Source organism: Aegilops tauschii, unplaced genomic scaffold, assembly GCF_002575655.3.
Source record: "Aegilops tauschii subsp. strangulata cultivar AL8/78 unplaced genomic scaffold, Aet v6.0 ptg000661l_obj, whole genome shotgun sequence".
NCBI lineage: Eukaryota > Viridiplantae > Streptophyta > Magnoliopsida > Poales > Poaceae > Aegilops > Aegilops tauschii.
In genome coordinates, this window is record NW_027332895.1 from 1,199 (window position 1) to 23,419 (window position 22,221).

The 22,221-nt window shown below is 37.2% G+C and overlaps 4 non-coding genes across 4 annotated transcripts; 2 read left to right on the plus strand and 2 right to left on the minus strand.

Annotated features, from left to right (window-relative positions):
* Positions 1-2,066: 2,066 nt before the first annotated feature.
* Positions 2,067-2,154, minus strand: TRNAS-UGA (transfer RNA serine (anticodon UGA)). The gene has a single exon. It is a non-coding gene; the product is annotated as a tRNA-Ser (tRNA).
* A 3,376-nt stretch (positions 2,155-5,530) lies between these two features.
* On the plus strand, positions 5,531-5,602 carry TRNAT-GGU (transfer RNA threonine (anticodon GGU)). The gene has a single exon. It is a non-coding gene; the product is annotated as a tRNA-Thr (tRNA).
* A 507-nt stretch (positions 5,603-6,109) lies between these two features.
* On the plus strand, positions 6,110-6,191 carry TRNAY-GUA (transfer RNA tyrosine (anticodon GUA)). Its single transcript has one exon. It is a non-coding gene; the product is annotated as a tRNA-Tyr (tRNA).
* A 3,045-nt stretch (positions 6,192-9,236) lies between these two features.
* Positions 9,237-9,307, minus strand: TRNAC-GCA (transfer RNA cysteine (anticodon GCA)). Its single transcript has one exon. It is a non-coding gene; the product is annotated as a tRNA-Cys (tRNA).
* Between the last annotated feature and the right edge of the window lie 12,914 nt (positions 9,308-22,221).

Below are 22,221 nucleotides of genomic sequence, written 5' to 3' on the forward strand. Positions count from 1 at the left end.
TGCGCCGAGTTTTGGCGTAGCAGCGATATTTCGATTCATCCTTTTCTTCCAAGGATTTCATAATTGGACGTTGAACCCATTTCATATGATGGGAGTTGCCGGAGTATTAGGTGCGGCTCTGCTATGCGCTATTCATGGAGCGACCGTAGAAAACACTCTATTTGAGGACGGTGATGGTGCAAATACCTTCCGTGCTTTTAACCCAACTCAAGCTGAAGAAACTTATTCCATGGTCACTGCTAACCGCTTTTGGTCCCAAATCTTTGGTGTTGCTTTTTCCAATAAACGTTGGTTACATTTCTTTATGCTATTTGTACCCGTCACCGGTTTATGGATGAGTGCTATTGGCGTAGTTGGCTTGGCTCTGAACTTACGTGCCTATGACTTTGTTTCCCAGGAAATCCGTGCAGCGGAAGATCCTGAATTTGAGACTTTCTACACCAAAAATATTCTTTTAAACGAGGGTATTCGTGCGTGGATGGCAGCTCAGGATCAGCCTCATGAAAATCTTATATTCCCTGAGGAGGTTCTACCACGTGGAAACGCTCTTTAATGGAACTTTCGTTTTAGCTGGTCGTGACCAAGAAACCACCGGCTTTGCTTGGTGGGCTGGGAATGCCAGACTTATCAATTTGTCCGGTAAACTGCTTGGAGCTCATGTAGCCCATGCCGGATTAATCGTATTCTGGGCCGGAGCAATGAACCTATTTGAAGTGGCCCATTTCGTACCAGAAAAGCCCATGTATGAACAAGGGTTGATTTTACTTCCACACTTAGCTACTCTAGGTTGGGGAGTAGGGCCAGGGGGGGAAGTTCTAGATACTTTTCCGTACTTTGTATCTGGCGTACTTCACCTAATTTCCTCCGCAGTCTTAGGCTTCGGTGGCATTTATCACGCGCTTCTGGGACCCGAGACTCTTGAGGAATCTTTTCCATTCTTTGGTTATGTCTGGAAAGATAGAAATAAAATGACTACAATTTTGGGTATTCACTTAATTTTGTTAGGTCTAGGTGCTTTTCTTCTAGTACTCAAGGCTCTTTATTTTGGCGGTGTATATGATACCTGGGCCCCTGGGGGGGGAGATGTAAGAAAAATTACCAATTTGACCCTTAGCCCCAGTGTTATATTTGGTTATTTACTAAAATCTCCTTTTGGTGGAGAAGGGTGGATTGTTAGTGTAGATGATTTAGAAGATATAATTGGTGGGCATGTATGGTTGGGTTTTATTTGTGTATTTGGCGGAATTTGGCATATTTTAACCAAACCCTTCGCATGGGCTCGCCGTGCATTTGTATGGTCTGGAGAAGCTTACTTGTCTTATAGTTTAGCTGCTTTATCTGTCTTTGGTTTTATCGCTTGTTGTTTTGTATGGTTCAATAATACAGCTTATCCGAGTGAGTTTTATGGACCCACCGGGCCAGAAGCTTCTCAAGCTCAAGCATTTACTTTTCTAGTTAGAGACCAGCGTCTTGGAGCTAATGTGGGATCCGCTCAAGGACCCACAGGTTTAGGTAAATATCTAATGCGTTCCCCAACTGGGGAGGTTATCTTTGGAGGGGAAACTATGCGTTTTTGGGACCTTCGTGCTCCATGGTTAGAACCTCTAAGGGGCCCCAACGGTTTGGACTTGAGTAGGTTGAAAAAAGACATACAACCTTGGCAAGAACGACGCTCAGCAGAATATATGACCCACGCTCCTTTAGGCTCTTTAAATTCCGTGGGTGGCGTAGCTACCGAGATCAATGCAGTTAATTATGTCTCTCCTAGAAGTTGGTTATCAACTTCTCATTTTGTTCTAGGATTCTTCTTTTTTGTGGGCCATTTATGGCATGCAGGAAGAGCCCGAGCTGCTGCAGCAGGTTTTGAAAAGGGAATCGATCGTGATTTGGAACCTGTTCTTTACATGAACCCTCTTAACTAAGATTTTCTTATTTATACCTGTTCTACTTTTTTTCTGTTCTGGCTCGGTTATTCCATCTAGCCGAGCCATTCATTCCTTTTTATGAAAGAAAGATAAGGGACAGAAAAAAAAAAATGAAAGAAACAAACGTATTCAATAAGCAAAAGGAGAGAGAGGGATTCGAACCCTCGATAGTTCCTAGAACTATACCGGTTTTCAAGACCGGAGCTATCAACCACTCAGCCATCTCTCCACAGCCTAATCCTTATTTTACTCCTACAAATAGAACATAGCCATATAAAAAATAAAAAGATTTATTAGCCTCTAGAAAGATATCAGATACAAGTTCCTTTTCGATATATCTCTGTATACTGTATACACGGATACAGGATCCGCTATACCCGCTTGTGAAATAAAGAGTAAATAATCTCTTCTCACCCCCATATCCAAATAAAAAAGCGGTTTAAGTAATAAATTTGAATTAAAGAGAAGAATCAATGGATTCATGATTAAACCCCTCCTACTTCTTGTATTTTTTTACAATTTTGGTTTAAGTGAGGGATCAAATATGTAGTCAACTTTATTTGATGGTAGCTTGGAGGATTAGAAATATGACTATTGCTTTCCAATTAGCTGTTTTTGCATTAATTGCGACTTCCTCAGTCTTAGTAATTAGTGTACCCCTTGTATTTGCTTCTCCTGATGGTTGGTCAAATAATAAAAATGTTGTATTTTCCGGTACATCGTTATGGATTGGACTAGTCTTTCTCGTAGCTATTCTGAATTCTCTCATTTCTTAAATTAAATTTGGTTAATATTTATTAACCCCATAAAAAAGAAATAATAAAGGCCATTTCTTCTAAAAAATTAGAATAGTGAGACGTATTAAAACGCAATTTGCGTTCCGAATTGCTAGCTCTTCTCTTTCAGTATTATGAAATTCCATTCCCATTAGAATATTCATTCACAGATAATAAAAAAAGGAAAACTCTAATATAATAGAAAATGAAATGAAACGGTCGACCCAGACATAGAAGGTCGACCCAGGCGGATATACGCTATAAAATATATACCGTAGCGAGCGTAGTTCAATGGTAAAATATCTCCTTGCCAAGGAGAAGATACGGGTTCGATTCCCGCCGCTCGCCCGCTTAATTTATCAAAGTACTATGATAAAAAGTTTAGTCTAGTTAACTGTTTAACTACTTATATTAAATTAAGTATTAATTAGGTGTTAGTCTAGTGCCGTATCCCTTACTATCTTACCCTTCCTTTGCATCCCACTCAAAAAAAGAGGGCGCTCCGGAGGCAGAAATAGAACTCGCCAACAGAGCTCCAAAAATTGGGTATTAACTGAGACAAACAACGGGCAAACTTTTTTTAAAGGGAAGAGAGAGGTAGACTGTCCCTTTCGTTTCATTTTTATTTTCTGCAGGGTAGGGAGAAGCCTTGCGCCTTCTTTTTTTGAAGGCAAGTGACTTCGCAAACTGCTCAATTTTGCCCTCTAGGGCCGGGAACTAATGAATAAAAAAGGGTTGGATACGCCCCTCTACCATATCTAGAGAAATAGAATAGTCCTTTTATACAGACTGCTAAGTGCGGAGACGGGAATCGAACCCGTGACCTCAAGGTTATGAGCCTCGTGAGCTACCAAACTGCTCTACTCCGCTCTGGAGTACCAGAAACTGGTGGACAAAAAAGGCTTGAATACAAGCCTCTAACATGTCTAGACAAAGAGAATACTCCTTTTATACAGAATGGAGCGGGTAGCGGGAATCGAACCCGCATCGTTAGCTTGGAAGGCTAGGGGTTATAGTCGACGTTGGTTGATTATTTTTAACGTCTCTAATTCAAAACCGAACATGAAATTTTGATTTCATTCGGCTCCTTTATGGATATTCTCACCACTTAACATCTATGTCAGCTTTTCTATTTGAATGGAACCAAAGCTCTCCGCTTTCTAGATGATCCTTATAGAGTAGGAGATAGAAATTCTATCTAAATCCATCTAATCTACTTACTTCGTTCCCTAATTTCATTCAAGAGATCCTGAGGAAAAGAATTGGGTTTCCACCGAGCTTAAACAATATGCGGATGGTTCTAGTAAACCAAAACTATCGTTTTTTAGCTATTTGGCTTCCTTATTCCTTATTTTAAGAAGATTTAGTTACGATTGGAAATCAACTTTTTTGTATCTTCATCCATAGATCCTTTACTCATATTTTCAAAATTGGAATACTTAATCCAATGCAAAATTATGCTTCGCGACTCTGTACTCATAATCCTATTTTTATTTTGGATGCAATTTAAATTAGTCTTTGGATACAAATCGCCAGAATGTATATTCTTCCTCAATATGCTATTGAGAGGAAAAGGATTTAATCCTTTATAAGAACTAAAGTTTTCATCGGAATATAAAAATAAAAAACTTAAGGATGCCTTAAGTATATCATTTCAAATTCAGTTATTATATAGAACGAATCACACTTTTACCACTAAACTATACCCGCTACATTGTAGATTATGGTATAAATGGTACCCTTTGTCAAGGATAGCCATTTGACAAGAAGGCTAATTCCCCCTTATTGAATCAGATGGAGAAGGTTCATGACACTGAGCCGTTGGTACTTCTACTTCGATCGCTCGCCTTTACTTTAGGATTTAGATAGCCCCTCTGGTCTGTAAAAAAAATCTTTTCTTACCATGCTAATAGCGCCTGAACCAAATGTATTTATTTTGATTAGGATCCTATTCTACGGTTACGACTACAATAATAATTATTTACTTTGCAAGGACGTAAGTGTGTCAGACTGCTAAATTGTTTTATTATTCCTACAATATAAACTAGGGGATATAGGGGGTAACACTGTCCCTATAAATTCCTTTTTCCTTTTCTTTTTTGTCCAGAATTGAACAAAAAAGAAATTATGGAAGATGTTTTCTTCCCCCATTAAGTCCGAGCCATAGAGTAAGAGTGAGATGAGTTTTCCAAATTCATCATAGACTTTCCCTATGGCTTGATAGAAGTAAGCAGCAAAGAGTCGTAACTTAAAGAAAAAAACGGACAGGGCCGACAGATTTACCTGATGTAAAGAAGATCCTAAAAGTCTCTGATTAGTCGACTCTCTCCATTTAACACTTTCCTCTCTCTCCTTTTTTCCACTGACTCAATTCTAGTTTATTAGATTCTTGTTTAAAAGAATGAAAAAAGTTCAATAGAACTAAGAACACATAAAAAATAGCATAGAGGATCAAGGCCATTACCAAAAGTTCCTCCCAAGGATCCTATATCCTATTGGGTATCTGTTCCCCGCCTTTTCCCGCTAGGATCGGAAATCTTATATTTTCCATATCCATATACCGTTGAATCCTTGGGGTTCCAGAATCCGCCTATTTTACTAGTCTTCGGAAACGGAAAACCCTGAACCAAGAAGAGTTGGATATGTTATGTAGGGTATGTTTTTTTTTTATTAATTTTATTTTGAGCTCTCAAGATATCGATATATACATATACAATCTCTACATAATGTCTCTCTCTCTATCTCTATATATTATATATATAATATGTACATTATGCAGTAGACCCATAATGGGAAATCCAAGTGGCTAATTTTTGAATTAAATAAAAAGCCCTTTTAACTCAGTGGTAGAGTAATGCCATGGTAAGGCATAAGTCATCGGTTCAAATCCGATAAAGGGCTTTTTAAATTAGTGGTAGAGTAATCTCGTGCTAAGACGTAAGTCGTTGGTTCGAATCTGATAGAGTACTTTTCTACTAAATTGATTCACTTTTGTTCTTTGTTTTTGAAACTTTCTCTATATTTTTAGAGAATTTTATGACTTAGTGCGGGATGGATGCATTTTTGGTCTGAACACTAAATGAAGCACGGAGAATTAATCTATAACGATCAACTAAAAAAAATCCTAGATGAAAACATAACAGAAAAGTTGGAAAAACTCTTTGCTTTGGATCTATTTATACTTTTCGAGTATATTGACAATTCCAAAAAACTGCTCATACTATGATTATAGTATAATCACGAGCGGTTGTATATGGCCCTATCGTCTAGTGATGCCCCTATCGTCTAGTGGTTCAGGACATCTCTCTTTCAAGGAGGCAGCGGGGATTCGACTTCCCCTGGGGGTAGGGAGTATTATGAAAGGAGGTTAATCATAGATTAGCAAAAACCCTAGAATAAATTCTTCCTGGGTCGATGCCCGAGTGGTTAATGGGGACGGACTGTAAATTCGTTGACAATGTCTACGCTGGTTCAAATCCAGCTCGGCCCAAACCAAAAATCTAGGGCTTCGTGAGTATGAACTAAATCCTTTTGTTTTTCTTCCATAAAATAAAATGTCTGATCTATAGAAATAAAAGATAAAGAAAAAAGGGAAATTTTTTTTTTCTAATCCATATCTCTCTCATTCCTTTCTTACAAACAAAAGAGTTTTTCTTATTGAAGGCTGGATTATTATCCATTTTTAGTGATAAAAAATCACGACATACTAGTTATGTCACTCTCACTATACCCACGTATAATATAATATGTGGGTATGTAGTATATGATTCGTCTATTTCTTAGAGTACGAAAGACGAATCGAATCTTCTTATGGTTCTATTTAAGAATGGGTATGCCATACACCCCGCGGGGATTGTAGTTCAATTGGTCAGAGCACCGCCCTGTCAAGGCGGAAGCTGCGGGTTCGAGCCCCGTCAGTCCCGAACTAGGGTTCAATGAATGGAGAAATTGATATTTCCTTTTTCCATGAAAAAAAGGGGCAGGGAGCAAGATCAAATACCCACAGGGCACCCTTACTTCACTTTTTTATTTTGCATCCCTCATTAAAGAGGGAGGGAAGGCATATAGGAATTTTTTTTCACTACTCCCGATCGATAAAGATAAAGAAAGACACACATACGATATGTGGATTAGTAGAATTTAGGATATTATATTACTCTATCTTTCTTTATGATGATACCATCCTCATCTTAATTTCCTATTCCACTCTTATGGAATAGAGTACCGGTATTTTACCGGAATCCATACATAAATCGTATTCCCTTTTTATTTCAGACCTCTTTTCCCCATCTCACTTCTACTGCTTATTTGGATGTCTATGTGACCCATAGAAAGTTGGTCATATAATACATACATAATTGTATGTATAACTATAAGAAAAAGGAAGGGAAATTGTATAAGATTAAGAAAGTAGAAGATTAAGAAAGCTCGTGGGTTAGAGATATAGAAAAGAAAAAGTAGAAAAGGATTAAAAAAGAGGGAATTCCTAATCCAATCAAAAAACCCATTTTGGTCTTAGTGTGGATAGAGGATCTTCCTATGTTATACTATATAACTCTCATCCGTGAAATATAACTCTCATCCATGAATTGATTTGATAGATCCGATATTCATAATATTGAATTGATTCAGTATTATCAGAATGCAAGCCCTACCCTTGAATTTACAAGATACCCCTTTTTCCTCTCCATGGGATTACATCCCGAGTTATTGTGAAAATAAAAAATAAAGAGGTTATGGAAGTCAATATTCTCGCATTTATTGCTACTGCACTGTTCATTCTAGTTCCTACTTCTTTTTTACTTATTATTTATGTAAAAACAGTCAGCCAAAATAATTAATTGGAATTCCAATTAATCATTGAAGAAATTAAAAAGGGATTAAATAAAAAAAATCCAAGTCTTAAATGAAAGGATCTGGTTGGAATCTTAAAGTGTGGTAGAAAGAACTACATATAGTTTTTTCTACGACACTTTAGATTCTTTCTATTATATTATCTTTGAATCTACATAGAATAGATTAGTAGATTGAAATAGTTAAGTAGTCTAATTCAATTTCTTTTTTCATTGCATCCACTTAATTTCAATCAGGTCAAAATAAAAAAATCTAAGACAATTCTTGACCAAAGAATCCATGGAAGGAAAGAAAAATAATATTAAGAATAGACTATAGTAAAAAGTAAAAGGAAATGGAAAATGTGTGATATGCCGTGAATAGTTCCGTGGAAGAAAGTCGAATTTTCTTATGTATAGAACTTTTTTTAACCATTCGTCATTTCTAGTAGAAATTATGAATTGGTATAATGGCTCTTTCTTACATTACAACTTACAATACAAGAGTTTCTTACAGGAGTGAAACAAAACTAAAGAAAAAGATTAAAGAATAACGTTTGACAAAATGATTAATGCAAAATGATCCATTAATGAAAAGAATTGATACAACAATTTGATTACTTAATCAATTAGTAGTATCCCTAGAGTCCACTCCTTCCCCATACTACTAGTGAAAGAGAAAATGTAAAGACTACCATTAAAGCAGCCCAAGCGAGACTTACTATATCCATCTAAATTATGTCTCCTATTTCTATGAAGGGATTATTCTATTCTACTATTGATCAATAATCATAGTGGAATCAAGGGTACAGAGTCAAAAAGGGATTCCGCCCTAAGGCCATGGATCAATCAGTTCAAGGAATTTACTCCTAACAAATTCTTATAGGAATTCTGGTAGAATTAGAGAGCATTAAAAATACGATACTATAGCCCTTTTTTCCTTAAAAAAGAAAGAGTACGGGAATGATGTCCTGAATAGAAGAAGCGGGAATAGGAAGATTTTTTATTCCTTTTGTTACTCTTTTTTTTTTTTTAAGCAAAGGACGCCCGAATATACCATAAAATTAACGATAGATAAATATTTATTGGATACCTACCTTACCTAATGTTTATTTTTGACCTAAACCCTGCAGCCTTGCTTTGTATCATTCTATGAAAGAATGAAGAGGAAGAGATTTTATCCATAACACAACTCCTAAATTGATTTTTGATCGACCTATTTAATCTGATTCTCGTTAGAATTAAAATTAAGTAGTCCTTACTTTAGTGTATGTAGGTAACATAAGATGTACGATAAAAAAATGTATAATAATTAGTAAGTCTTGATATTCTTTCGTGGAGTCCCTTCTTGAATCTTAGATTGAAAAAAAAAAAGAATGCCCCTTAGGGACCTTTCTTTGGATACCAAGATTTCTGACATCTTATCCTCGTATTTTAAAATTATCAAATCGAATCTCAATTAAGAACCAATTCAAATTCATATAATAAAAGAATAAGGAAACACTACCTCACCCCTATTGATAACCATTTTGGCCACTACCGTCAAAACAAACCCTAACCCTAGTTTGAGGATAGAACTATGGTATGGTTTCTCTAAACCCAGTATCGGCAGGCCCAGTTACTCTCTTGCCCGAACTTATGCGAAGTAAAAATTGATCGAATTCGATCAGCACTATAAAAAAAACCTAAGTATTTTATTGATCAGGCGGCACCCAGATTTGAACTGGGGATAAAGGATTTGCAGTCCCCTGCCTTACCGCTTGGCCATGCCGCCAAAAAATCCGATCAAAAATCTAGAAAACAGCAAGTATTCATCCACGTTTTCTTACGAAAAGCCCCTTTTATTTTGAATATAATTCTACTTACTTTTTTCCAATCTTTTTCAAAAAATCTATTCCTGCTTTTTTTGATCCAGTTTCTATTATTCTCCTCGATAGATTCTATCTTAAAACATACATTGTTAACACAATAAAACTTCCCATTTCTTTCTATTGAGATGAAAAAGAAGAAAAAGTGGATTTCTATTCACAGGCTGCAAAATTCAGAATAAATTGGAACCGTTAACTAGAATTCTCTTTTTTTTATTGCAGTAGTGAACTACTCTTAAATCGGTATTATCTCCCCCCCCTTCAATGGCATAATAAAATAGTATGACTTTATGCTTAATCCGTGTATAGGTAAACTTTAGGTCCGAACAGCATTATTATCCAAAGATCCCCTTTATGTACATATCTCTATGGAGAATCATGCTTTAATTTTTAAAAGTATTAAATTAAATATCTTGAATAAAAAAAGGAAATTTGCTCTGATATAGAGTATAACCTTACTATCTTGGCCTACCCAAGTGAAATTACGATAAAAGAAAAGCATGGATATGGGGAGAGGTGGATAACTAGATTGGCATGTACTTAAAAAAGGGACTTACTTGATTTTAGAATTCCACAATGAAATACTGAATTTTCTAGTAATTATACTACTCCGATCCGAAATAAAAAAGAACCCTCAAATTATTTTGAGAAATTAAAGTAAGCACGCTATTCTAAATCGAAGTAAAGTCAAACTTTCTAGTATATTATATTACGGCTTTATTACATTCATAGAAAGGAGATAAAATGAGAAATCTTTGCCATCCAATCTGATTAGAATATCATAACATAAAGTATAAGTGGCAGAATTTTTTTTTTTAGGAATGTTTTATCAATTCATTTTCATTTCATTTGTACCCCTGGCAAACTCGAACTTTCGTCCAAATGGTCTCTATTCATATGTATGAAATACATATATGAAATACGTATGTGGAGTTCCCTAGAATTTCATGTGATTCAGTAAACAGAATATAGATTCCATGATTGCTAGATCGATCCAGAGGGATTGATGAAGAGTGAGCTGATAATGGAATTTTTCTTTGATAAACAGGAAACTTAAGATTAAGATGCTCCGGAATGGAAACGAGGGAATGTCCACAATACCCGGATTTAGTCAGATCCAATTCGAGGGATTTTGTAGGTTCATTAATCAAGCCTTAGCAGAAGAACTTGACAAGTTTCCAACAATTAAAGATCCAGATCACGAAATTGCATTTCAATTATTTGCGAAAGGATATCAATTGCTAGAACCCTCGATAAAAGAAAGAGATGCTGTGTATGAATCACTCACCTATTCTTCCGAATTATATGTATCTGCGAGATTAATTTTTGGTTTCGATGTGCAAAAGCAAACCATTTCTATCGGAAACATTCCTATAATGAATTCCTTAGGAACCTTTATTATAAATGGAATATACCGAATTGTGATCAATCAAATATTGCTAAGTCCTGGTATTTACTACCGCTCGGAATTAGATCATAAGGGAATTTCTATCTACACTGGCACTATAATATCAGATTGGGGGGGGAGATCGGAATTAGCAATTGATAAAAAAGAAAGGATATGGGCTCGCGTGAGTAGAAAACAAAAGATATCTATTCTAGTTCTATCATCAGCTATGGGTTCGAATCTAAGAGAAATTCTAGATAATGTTTCCTACCCTGAAATTTTCTTGTCTTTCCCGAATGCTAAGGAGAAGAAGAGGATTGAGTCAAAAGAAAAAGCTATTTTGGAGTTTTATCAACAATTTGCTTGTGTAGGTGGGGACCTGGTATTTTCGGAGTCCTTATGCGAGGAATTACAAAAGAAATTTTTTCAACAAAAATGTGAATTAGGAAGGATTGGTCGACGAAATATGAATCGGAGACTTAATCTTGATATACCTCAGAACAATACATTCTTGTTACCACGAGATGTATTGGCCGCTACGGATCATTTGATTGGAATGAAATTTGGAACGGGTATACTTGACGATGACGATATGAATCACTTGAAAAATAAACGTATTCGTTCGGTTGCAGATCTGTTACAAGATCAATTCGGATTGGCTCTTGGTCGTTTACAACATGCAGTTCAAAAAACTATTCGTAGAGTATTCATACGTCAATCGAAACCGACTCCCCAAACTTTGGTAACTCCAACTTCAACTTCAATTTTATTAATAACTACTTATGAGACCTTTTTTGGCACATACCCGTTATCTCAAGTTTTTGATCAAACGAATCCATTGACACAAACTGTTCATGGGCGAAAAGTGAGTTGTTTAGGTCCTGGAGGGTTGACGGGGAGAACCGCAAGTTTTCGGAGCCGAGATATTCATCCGAGTCACTATGGGCGTATTTGTCCAATTGACACGTCTGAAGGAATCAATGTTGGACTTACTGGATCCTTAGCAATTCATGCGAGAATTGATCACTTGTGGGGATCCATAGAGAGTCCGTTTTATGAAATATCTGCTGAGAAAGCAAAAGAAAAAAAGAGAGAGACAGGTGGTTTATCTATCACCAAATAGAGATGAATATTATATGATAGCAGCAGGAAATTCTTTGTCCTTGAATCAAGGTATTCAGGAAGAACAGGTTGTTCCGGCTAGATACCGTCAAGAATTCTTGACTATTGCATGGGAACAGATTCATGTTAGAAGTATTTTTCCTTTCCAATATTTTTCTATTGGGGGTTCTCTCATTCCTTTTATTGAGCACAATGATGCGAATCGGGCTTTAATGAGTTCTAATATGCAGCGCCAAGCAGTTCCGCTTTCTCGGTCCGAGAAATGCATTGTTGGAACTGGATTGGAACGCCAAACAGCTCTAGATTCGAGGGTTTCCATTATAGCCGAACGCGAGGGAAAGATCATTTCTACTGATAGTCATAAGATACTTTTATCAAGTAGTGGGAAGACTATAAGTATTCCTTTAGTTAACCACCGTCGCTCTAACAAAAATACTTGTATGCACCAAAAACCCCGGGTTCCACGGGGTAAATCCATTAAAAAAGGACAAATTTTAGCAGAAGGAGCTGCTACAGTTGGGGGCGAACTTGCTTTAGGAAAAAACGTATTAGTAGCTTATATGCCATGGGAAGGTTACAATTTTGAAGACGCAGTACTAATTAGCGAACGTTTGGTATATGAAGATATTTATACCTCTTTTCACATCCGGAAATATGAAATTCAGACGGATACGACAAGCCAGGGCTCCGCTGAAAAAATCACTAAAGAAATACCACATCTAGAAGAACATTTACTCCGCAATTTGGACAGAAATGGAGTTGTTAGGTTGGGATCCTGGGTAGAAACTGGTGATATTTTAGTAGGTAAATTAACGCCTCAGATAGCGAGCGAATCATCTTATATCGCGGAAGCTGGATTATTACGGGCCATATTTGGCCTTGAGGTTTCCACTTCAAAAGAAACTTCTCTGAAATTACCTATAGGTGGAAGAGGGCGCGTTATCGATGTGAAATGGATCCAAAGGGACCCGCTCGACATAATGGTTCGTGTATATATTTTACAGAAACGTGAAATCAAAGTTGGGGATAAAGTAGCCGGAAGACATGGGAATAAAGGGATCATTTCCAAAATTTTGCCTAGGCAAGATATGCCCTATTTGCAAGATGGAACACCCGTTGATATGGTCTTCAATCCCTTAGGAGTACCCTCCCGAATGAATGTGGGACAAATATTTGAAAGCTCGCTCGGATTAGCGGGGGATCTGCTAAAGAAACATTATAGAATAGCACCCTTTGATGAGAGATATGAGCAAGAGGCTTCAAGAAAACTTGTGTTTTCAGAATTATATGAAGCCAGTAAAGAAACAAAAAACCCATGGGTATTTGAACCCGAGTACCCGGGAAAAAGCAGAATATTTGATGGAAGAACAGGCGACCCCTTTGAGCAACCTGTTCTAATAGGGAAGTCCTATATCTTAAAATTAATTCATCAAGTTGATGAGAAAATTCATGGGCGTTCTACTGGGCCCTACTCACTTGTTACACAACAACCGGTTAGAGGAAGAGCCAAGCAAGGGGGACAACGAGTAGGAGAAATGGAAGTTTGGGCTTTAGAAGGATTTGGTGTTGCTCATATTTTACAAGAGATACTTACTTATAAATCTGACCATCTTATAGCTCGCCAAGAAATACTTAATGCTACGATCTGGGGAAAAAGAATACCTAATCATGAGGATCCTCCAGAATCTTTTCGAGTGCTCGTTCGAGAACTACGATCTTTGGCTCTAGAACTGAATCATTTCCTTGTATCTGAAAAGAACTTCCAGGTTAATAGGGAGGAAGTTTGATCGGAATAAATATAAATTCTTTTCTTATTTCTATTTTATGATTGACCAATATAAACATCAACAACTTCAAATTGGACTCGTTTCCCCTCAACAAATAAAGGCTTGGGCTAACAAAAACCTACCTAATGGAGAAGTCGTTGGCGAAGTCACAAGGCCCTCTACTTTTCATTATAAAACCGATAAACCAGAAAAAGATGGATTGTTTTGCGAAAGAATCTTTGGACCCATAAAAAGCGGGATTTGCGCTTGTGGCAATTCTCGAGCGAGCGGAGCTGAAAACGAAGACGAAAGATTTTGCCAAAAATGCGGGGTAGAATTTGTGGATTCTCGGATACGAAGATATCAAATGGGATACATCAAACTCGCATGTCCCGTGACTCATGTGTGGTATTTGAAAGGTCTTCCTAGTTATATCGCGAATCTTTTAGATAAACCTCTTAAGAAGTTGGAGGGCCTAGTATACGGCGATTTCTCTTTTGCTAGGCCCAGCACTAAAAAACCCACTTTTTTACGATTACGAGGTTTATTCGAAGAGGAAATTGCATCCTGTAACCACAGCATTTCTCCCTTTTTTTCTACCCCAGGCTTTGCAACATTTCGAAATCGGGAAATTGCGACAGGAGCAGGTGCTATTAGAGAACAATTAGCAGATTTGGATTTGCGAATTATTATAGAGAATTCTTTGGTCGAATGGAAGGAATTAGAAGACGAGGGGTATAGTGGAGATGAGTGGGAAGATAGAAAAAGACGAATAAGAAAAGTTTTTTTGATTAGACGCATGCAATTGGCGAAACATTTTATTCAAACAAATGTAGAACCAGAATGGATGGTTTTGTGCTTATTACCGGTTCTTCCTCCCGAATTGAGACCTATTGTTTATAGGTCTGGAGATAAAGTAGTGACTTCAGACATTAATGAACTTTATAAGAGAGTTATCCGTCGGAACAACAATCTTGCCTATCTATTAAAAAGAAGTGAATTAGCGCCAGCAGATTTAGTAATGTGCCAGGAAAAATTGGTACAAGAAGCCGTGGATACACTTCTTGATAGTGGGTCCCGCGGGCAACCGACGAGGGATGGTCACAATAAAGTATACAAATCACTTTCAGATGTAATTGAAGGTAAAGAGGGAAGGTTTCGCGAGACTCTGCTTGGGAAACGGGTCGATTACTCGGGGCGTTCTGTCATTGTTGTGGGTCCTTCGCTTTCATTACATCAATGTGGATTACCTCTAGAGATAGCAATAAAGCTTTTTCAGCTATTTGTAATTCGCGATTTAATCACGAAACGCGCCACTTCTAATGTAAGGATTGCTAAAAGGAAAATTTGGGAAAAAGAACCCATTGTATGGGAAATACTTCAAGAAGTTATGCGGGGACATCCTGTACTGTTAAATAGAGCACCTACCCTGCATAGATTAGGCATACAGGCCTTTCAACCCACTTTAGTAGAGGGGCGTACTATTTCTTTACACCCATTAGTGTGTAAGGGTTTCAATGCGGACTTTGATGGAGATCAAATGGCTGTTCATCTACCTTTATCCTTGGAAGCTCAGGCAGAAGCCCGTTTACTTATGTTTTCTCATATGAATCTCTTATCTCCCGCTATTGGGGATCCTATTTGCGTACCAACCCAAGACATGCTTATCGGGCTTTATGTATTAACGATTGGAAAGCGTCGAGGTATTTGTGCAAATAGATATAATAGTTGCAGAAACTACCCAAATCTAAAAGTAAATTACAATAATAATAATAATTCTAAATATAGGAAAGATAAAGAACCCCATTTTTCTAGTTCTTATGATGCACTGGGAGCTTATAGACAAAAACTAATCAGTTTAGATAGTCCCTTGTGGCTACGATGGAACCTGGATCAACGCGTCATTGGGTCAAGAGAAGTTCCGATTGAAGTTCAATATGAATCTTTGGGGACTTATCATGAGATTTATGCCCACTATCTAATAATGGGAAATAGAAAAAAAGAAATTCGTTCGATATACATTCGAACCACTCTTGGTCATATTTCTTTTTATAGAGAAATAGAGGAAGCCATACAAGGATTTAGTCAGGCCTATTCATACACTACCTAAACAAGAAAGAAAGTTAGATTCGGCGATGCCCCTCCCCTTTCGGGGGGCATTCCGATTTCCCTAGTATCATCATTATTTGCCACGCGAATCCAGATTGAGATTGAGGCAAGTTAATTAAATTTTCGAATCACTGACTCAGGCCCATTGTCGAATCCTACTCAGCAATTGTCGAATCCTACTCAGCCGAAAAGGGGGGTACTTATGTATGGCGGAACGGGCCAATCTGGTCTTTCATAATAAAGAGATAGACGGAACTGGTATGAAACGACTTATTAGCAGATTAATAGATCATTTTGGAATGGGATATACATCCCATATACTGGATCAACTAAAGACTCTGGGCTTCCATCAAGCCACTACTACATCGATTTCGTTAGGAATCGAGGATCTTTTAACAATACCCTCTAAGGGATGGTTAGTCCAAGACGCGGAACAACAGAGTTTTCTTTTGGAGAAACACTATTATTATGGGGCTGTACACGCGGTAGAAAAATTACGCCAATCTGTTGAGATATGGTATGCGACAAGTGAATATTTGAAACAAGAAATGAATTCAAATTTTCGGATAACGGATCCTTCTAATCCAGTCTATCTAATGTCTTTTTCAGGAGCCAGAGGAAATGCATCTCAAGTACACCAATTAGTAGGTATGAGAGGATTAATGTCGGACCCTCAAGGACAAATGATTGATTTACCTATTCAAAGCAATTTACGCGAGGGACTTTCTTTGACAGAATATATAATTTCCTGCTATGGAGCCCGCAAAGGGGTTGTAGATACTGCTGTGCGAACAGCAGATGCTGGATATCTTACACGTAGACTTGTTGAAGTAGTTCAACATATTATTGTGCGTAGAAGAGATTGTGGTACTATCCGAGGTATTTCTGTAAGTCCTCAAAATGGGATGACGGAAAAACTTTTTGTCCAAACACTAATTGGTCGTGTATTAGCAGACGATATATATATCGGTTCACGATGCATTGCCGCGCGAAATCAAGATATTGGAATTGGATTAGTCAATCGATTCATAACTGCCTTTCGAGCACAACCATTTCGAGCACAACCAATATATATTAGAACCCCCTTTACTTGCCGAAGCACTTCTTGGATCTGTCAATTATGCTATGGCCGGAGTCCTACTCATAGTGATCTGGTCGAATTGGGAGAAGCCGTAGGTATTATTGCGGGTCAATCAATTGGGGAGCCAGGGACTCAACTAACATTAAGAACTTTTCATACTGGCGGAGTATTCACAGGGGGTACTGCCGACCTTGTACGATCCCCTTCGAATGGAAAAATAAAATTCAATGAGAATTTGGTTCACCCCACACGTACCCGTCATGGGCAGCCTGCTTTTCTATGTTATATAGACTTGCATGTAACTATTCAGAGTCAAGATATTCTATATAGTGTGAATATTCCCTCAAAAAGCTTGATTCTAGTGCAAAATGATCAATATGTAAAATCCGAACAAGTAATTGCGGAGATTCGTGCCGGAACGTCCACTTTACATTTTAAAGAAAGGGTACAAAAGCATATTTATTCTGAATCAGACGGCGAAATGCACTGGAGTACTGATGTTTACCATGCGCCCGAATATCAATATGGTAATCTTCGCCGATTACCAAAAACAAGCCATTTATGGATATTGTCAGTAAGTATGTGCAGATCCAGTATAGCGTCTTTTTCACTCCACAAGGATCAAGATCAAATGAATACTTATGGTAAAAAAGATAGGGAAATTCTTGATTATTCAACGTCGGATCGAATCATGTCCAATGGCCATTGGAATTTTATCTATCCTTCTATTTTTCAAGATAATTCAGATTTGTTGGCGAAAAAGCGAAGAAATAGGTTCGTCATTCCATTACAATATCATCAAGAACAAGAGAAAGAACTAATATCCTGTTTTGGGATTTCGATTGAAATCCCCCTTATGGGTGTTTTACGTAGAAATACTATTTTTGCTTATTTTGACGATCCCCGATACAGAAAAGATAAAAAGGGTTCAGGAATTGTTAAATTTAGATATAGGACCCTAGAAGAAGAATATAGGACTCGAGCGGAAGACTCAGAAGAGGAATATGAGACCCTAGAAGACGAATACAGGACCCGAGAGGACGAATATGAATATGAAACCCTAGAAGAATCTAAATATGGAATCCTAGAAGACGAATACGAATATGAAACCCTAGAAGACGAATATGGGAGCCCAGAAAACGAATATGGGAACCCAGAGAACGAATATAGGACTTTAGAGAAAGACTCAGAAGAGGAATATGGGAGCCCAGAGAGCAAATATAGGACCCAAGAGGACGAATATGGAACTCTAGAGGAAGACTCAGAAGACGAATATGGCAGCCCCGGGGAAAGCGCAGAGGAAAAATATGGTACTTTAGAGAAGACTCAGAAGAAGATTCAGAGGACGAATACGAGAGCCCAGAGGAAGATTCCATCTTAAAAAAAGAGGGTTTGATTGAGCATCGAGGAACAAAAGAATTTAGTCTAAAATACCAAAAAGAAGTAGATCGGTTTTTTTTCATTCTTCAAGAACTTCATATCTTGCCGAGATCTTCATCCCTAAAGATACTTGACAATAGTATTATTGGAGTGGATACACAACTCACAAAAAATACAAGAAGTCGACTAGGCGGACTGGTCCGAGTGAAGAGAAAAAAAAGCCATACGGAACTCAAAATATTTTCCGGAGATATTCATTTTCCTGAAGAGGCGGATAAGATATTAGGTGGCTGTTTGATACCGCCAGAAAGACAAAAAAAAGATTCTAAGGAATCAAAAAAAAGGAAAAATTGGGTCTATGTTCAACGGAAAAAATTCTCAAGAGCAAGGAAAAGTATTTTGTTTCCGTTCGCCCTACAGTGGCATATGAAATGGACGAAGGAAGAAATTTAGCAACACTTTTCCCGCAGGATCTCTTGCAAGAAGAAAATAATCTCCAAATTCGACTTGTCAATTTTATTTCTCATGAAAATAGCAAGTTAACTCAAAGAATTTATCACACAAATAGTCAATTTGTTAGAACTTGCTTAGTAGTGAATTGGGAACAAGAAGAAAAAGAAAAGGCTGGTGCTTCCCTTGTTGAGGTAAGAGCAAATGATCTTATTCGCGATTTCCTAAGAATTGAGTTAGTCAAGTCCACTATTTCGTATACACGAAAAAGGTATGGTAGGACAAGTGCAGGACCGATTCCCCATAATAGGTTAGATCGCGCCAATATCAATTCTTTTTATTCCAAGGCGAAGATTGAATCACTTAGCCAACATCCAGAAGCTATTGGCACTTTGTTGAATCGAAATAAAGAATACCACTCTTTGATGATTTTGTCGGCATCCAACTGTTCTCGAATTGGTTTATTCAAGAATTCAAAACATCCCAATGCGATAAAAGAATGGAATCCTAGAATTCCTATTCGAGAAATTTTTGGGCCCTTAGGCGCTATTGTAGCTAGTATATCGCATTTTTCTTCATCTTACTATTTACTAACGCATAATAAAATCCTGTTAAAAAAATATTTGTTCGTTGACAATTTAAAACAAACCTTCCAAGTACTTCAAGAACTTAAATACTCTTTAATAGATGAAAATAAAAGGATTTCTAATTTCGATAGTAACATAATGTTGGATCCATTCCTTTTGAATTGTCACTTTGTCCATCATGATTCTTGGGAAGAGACATTGGCAATAATTCACCTTGGACAATTTATTTGTGAAAATGTATGTCTATTTAAATCGCACATAAAAAAATCCGGTCAAATTTTCATTGTAAATATGAATTCCTTTGTTATAAGAGCAGCTAAACCTTATTTGGCCACTACAGGAGCAACTGTTAATGGTCATTATGGAGAAATCCTTTACAAGGGAGATAGGTTAGTTACGTTTATATATGAAAAATCGAGATCTAGTGACATAACGCAAGGTCTTCCAAAAGTGGAACAAATCTTTGAAGCGCGTTCAATTGATTCATTATCCCCGAATCTCGAAAGGAGAATTGAGGATTGGAATGAGCGTATACCAAGAATTCTTGGGGTCCCTTGGGGATTCTTGATTGGAGCTGAGCTAACCATAGCCCAAAGTCGTATCTCTTTGGTTAATAAAATCCAAAAGGTTTATCGATCCCAAGGGGTACAGATCCATAATAGACATATAGAGATTATTATACGCCAAGTAACATCAAAAGTGCGGGTTTCCGAAGATGGAATGTCTAATGTTTTTTCGCCTGGGGAATTAATCGGACTATTGCGAGCGGAACGAGCAGGACGAGCTTTGGATGAATCGATCTATTATCGGGCAATCTTATTGGGAATAACAAGGGCTTCCCTAAATACCCAAAGTTTCATATCTGAAGCAAGTTTTCAAGAAACTGCTCGAGTTTTAGCAAAAGCTGCCCTACGAGGTCGCATTGATTGGTTGAAAGGCTTGAAAGAAAACGTAGTTCTGGGGGGGATTATACCTGTTGGTACCGGATTCCAAAAATTTGTGCATCGTTCCCCACAAGACAAGAACCTTTATTTCGAAATAAAAAAAAAAAATCTATTCGCGTCGGAAATGAGAGATTTTTTGTTTCTCCATACAGAATTAGTTTCTTCAGATTCTGACGTAACAAACAATTTTTATGAGACATAAGAACCCCCATTTAACATTTAACCCTATATCATTTAAGGATACATAAAAAATATTTTTTATTTCAAGCTATTTCGGATCTTTCTTAATCTTCAAAAAGAACTAAATTCCGTAATGGAATGGTAGGGTTAAAAAAAAAAGGAAGTGTGGAAAAAATGACAAGAAGATATTGGAACATTAATTTGAAAGAGATGATAGAAGCAGGAGTTCATTTTGGTCATGGTATTAAGAAATGGAATCCTAAAATGGCCCCTTACATTTCGGCAAAGCGTAAAGGTACTCATATTATAAATCTCGCTAGAACGGCTCGTTTTTTATCAGAAGCTTGTGATTTAGTTTTTGATGCAGCAAGTCAGGGAAAAAGTTTCTTAATTGTTGGTACCAAAAAAAGAGCAACAGATTTAGTAGCATCAGCTGCAATAAGGGCTCGTTGTCATTATGTTAATAAAAAGTGGTTCAGTGGTATGTTAACGAATTGGTCGATTACGAAAACTAGACTTTCTCAATTTAGAGACTTAAGAGCAGAAGAAAAAATGGGAAAATTCCACCATCTCCCAAAAAGAGATGTGGCAATCTTGAAGAGAAAATTATCTACCTTGCAAAGGTATCTCGGCGGATCAAATATATGACGAGATTGCCAGACATTGTGATCGTCCTTGATCAGCAAAAAGAGTATATAGCTCTTCGGGAATGTGCCATTTTGGGGATTCCTACTATTTCTTTAGTCGATACAAATTGTGACCCGGATCTCGCGAATATATCGATTCCAGCCAACGATGACACTATGACTTCAATTCGATTGATTCTTAACAAATTAGTATTTTCAATTTGTGAGGGCCGTTCTCTCTATATAAGAAATCGTTGATTAAGAATATATAGTGAATTCTTGGGCAACTGCGTAAATTTATGGAATCACTTACTTTACTATATCTTTTTTTTTGCATAGAATTTTTTTTGCATAGAAAAAAGAAGGGGAATATTGATATATATTAGAGGGTATTGATATATATTATGATCTGATGTGCTTTCTTGGTATCCTAAATATAAGATTAATACTTCAAGTTGCTGAGTTGAGAAAGAGATGGTTGAATCAAAAGAATTCCTTTTTTGAAGTTCAATTTTTATCAGAGGGACAATATGAATATTATACCTTGTTCCATTAAAACACTCAAGGGGTTATACGATATATCGGGTGTAGAAGTAGGCCAACACTTCTATTGGCAAATAGGAGGTTTCCAAATTCATGCCCAAGTACTCATCACTTCTTGGGTCGTAATTACTATCTTGCTAGGTTCAGTTGTCATAGCTGTTCGGAATCCACAAACCATCCCGACCGACGGTCAGAATTTTTTTGAATATGTCCTTGAGTTTATTCGAGACTTGAGCAAAACTCAGATTGGAGAAGAATATGGTCCCTGGGTTCCCTTTATTGGAACTATGTTCCTTTTTATTTTTGTTTCGAATTGGTCGGGTGCTCTTTTACCTTGGAAAATTATAGAGTTACCCCATGGGGAATTAGCAGCGCCCACGAATGATATAAATACTACTGTTGCTTTAGCTTTACTCACGTCAGCGGCATATTTTTATGCTGGTCTTAGCAAAAAAGGATTGAGCTATTTCGAGAAATATATTAAACCAACTCCAATCCTTTTACCAATTAACATCCTAGAAGATTTCACAAAACCATTATCGCTTAGCTTTCGACTTTTCGGGAATATATTGGCGGATGAATTAGTCGTTGTTGTTCTTGTTTCTTTAGTCCCCTTAGTAATCCCTATACCGGTCATGTTTCTTG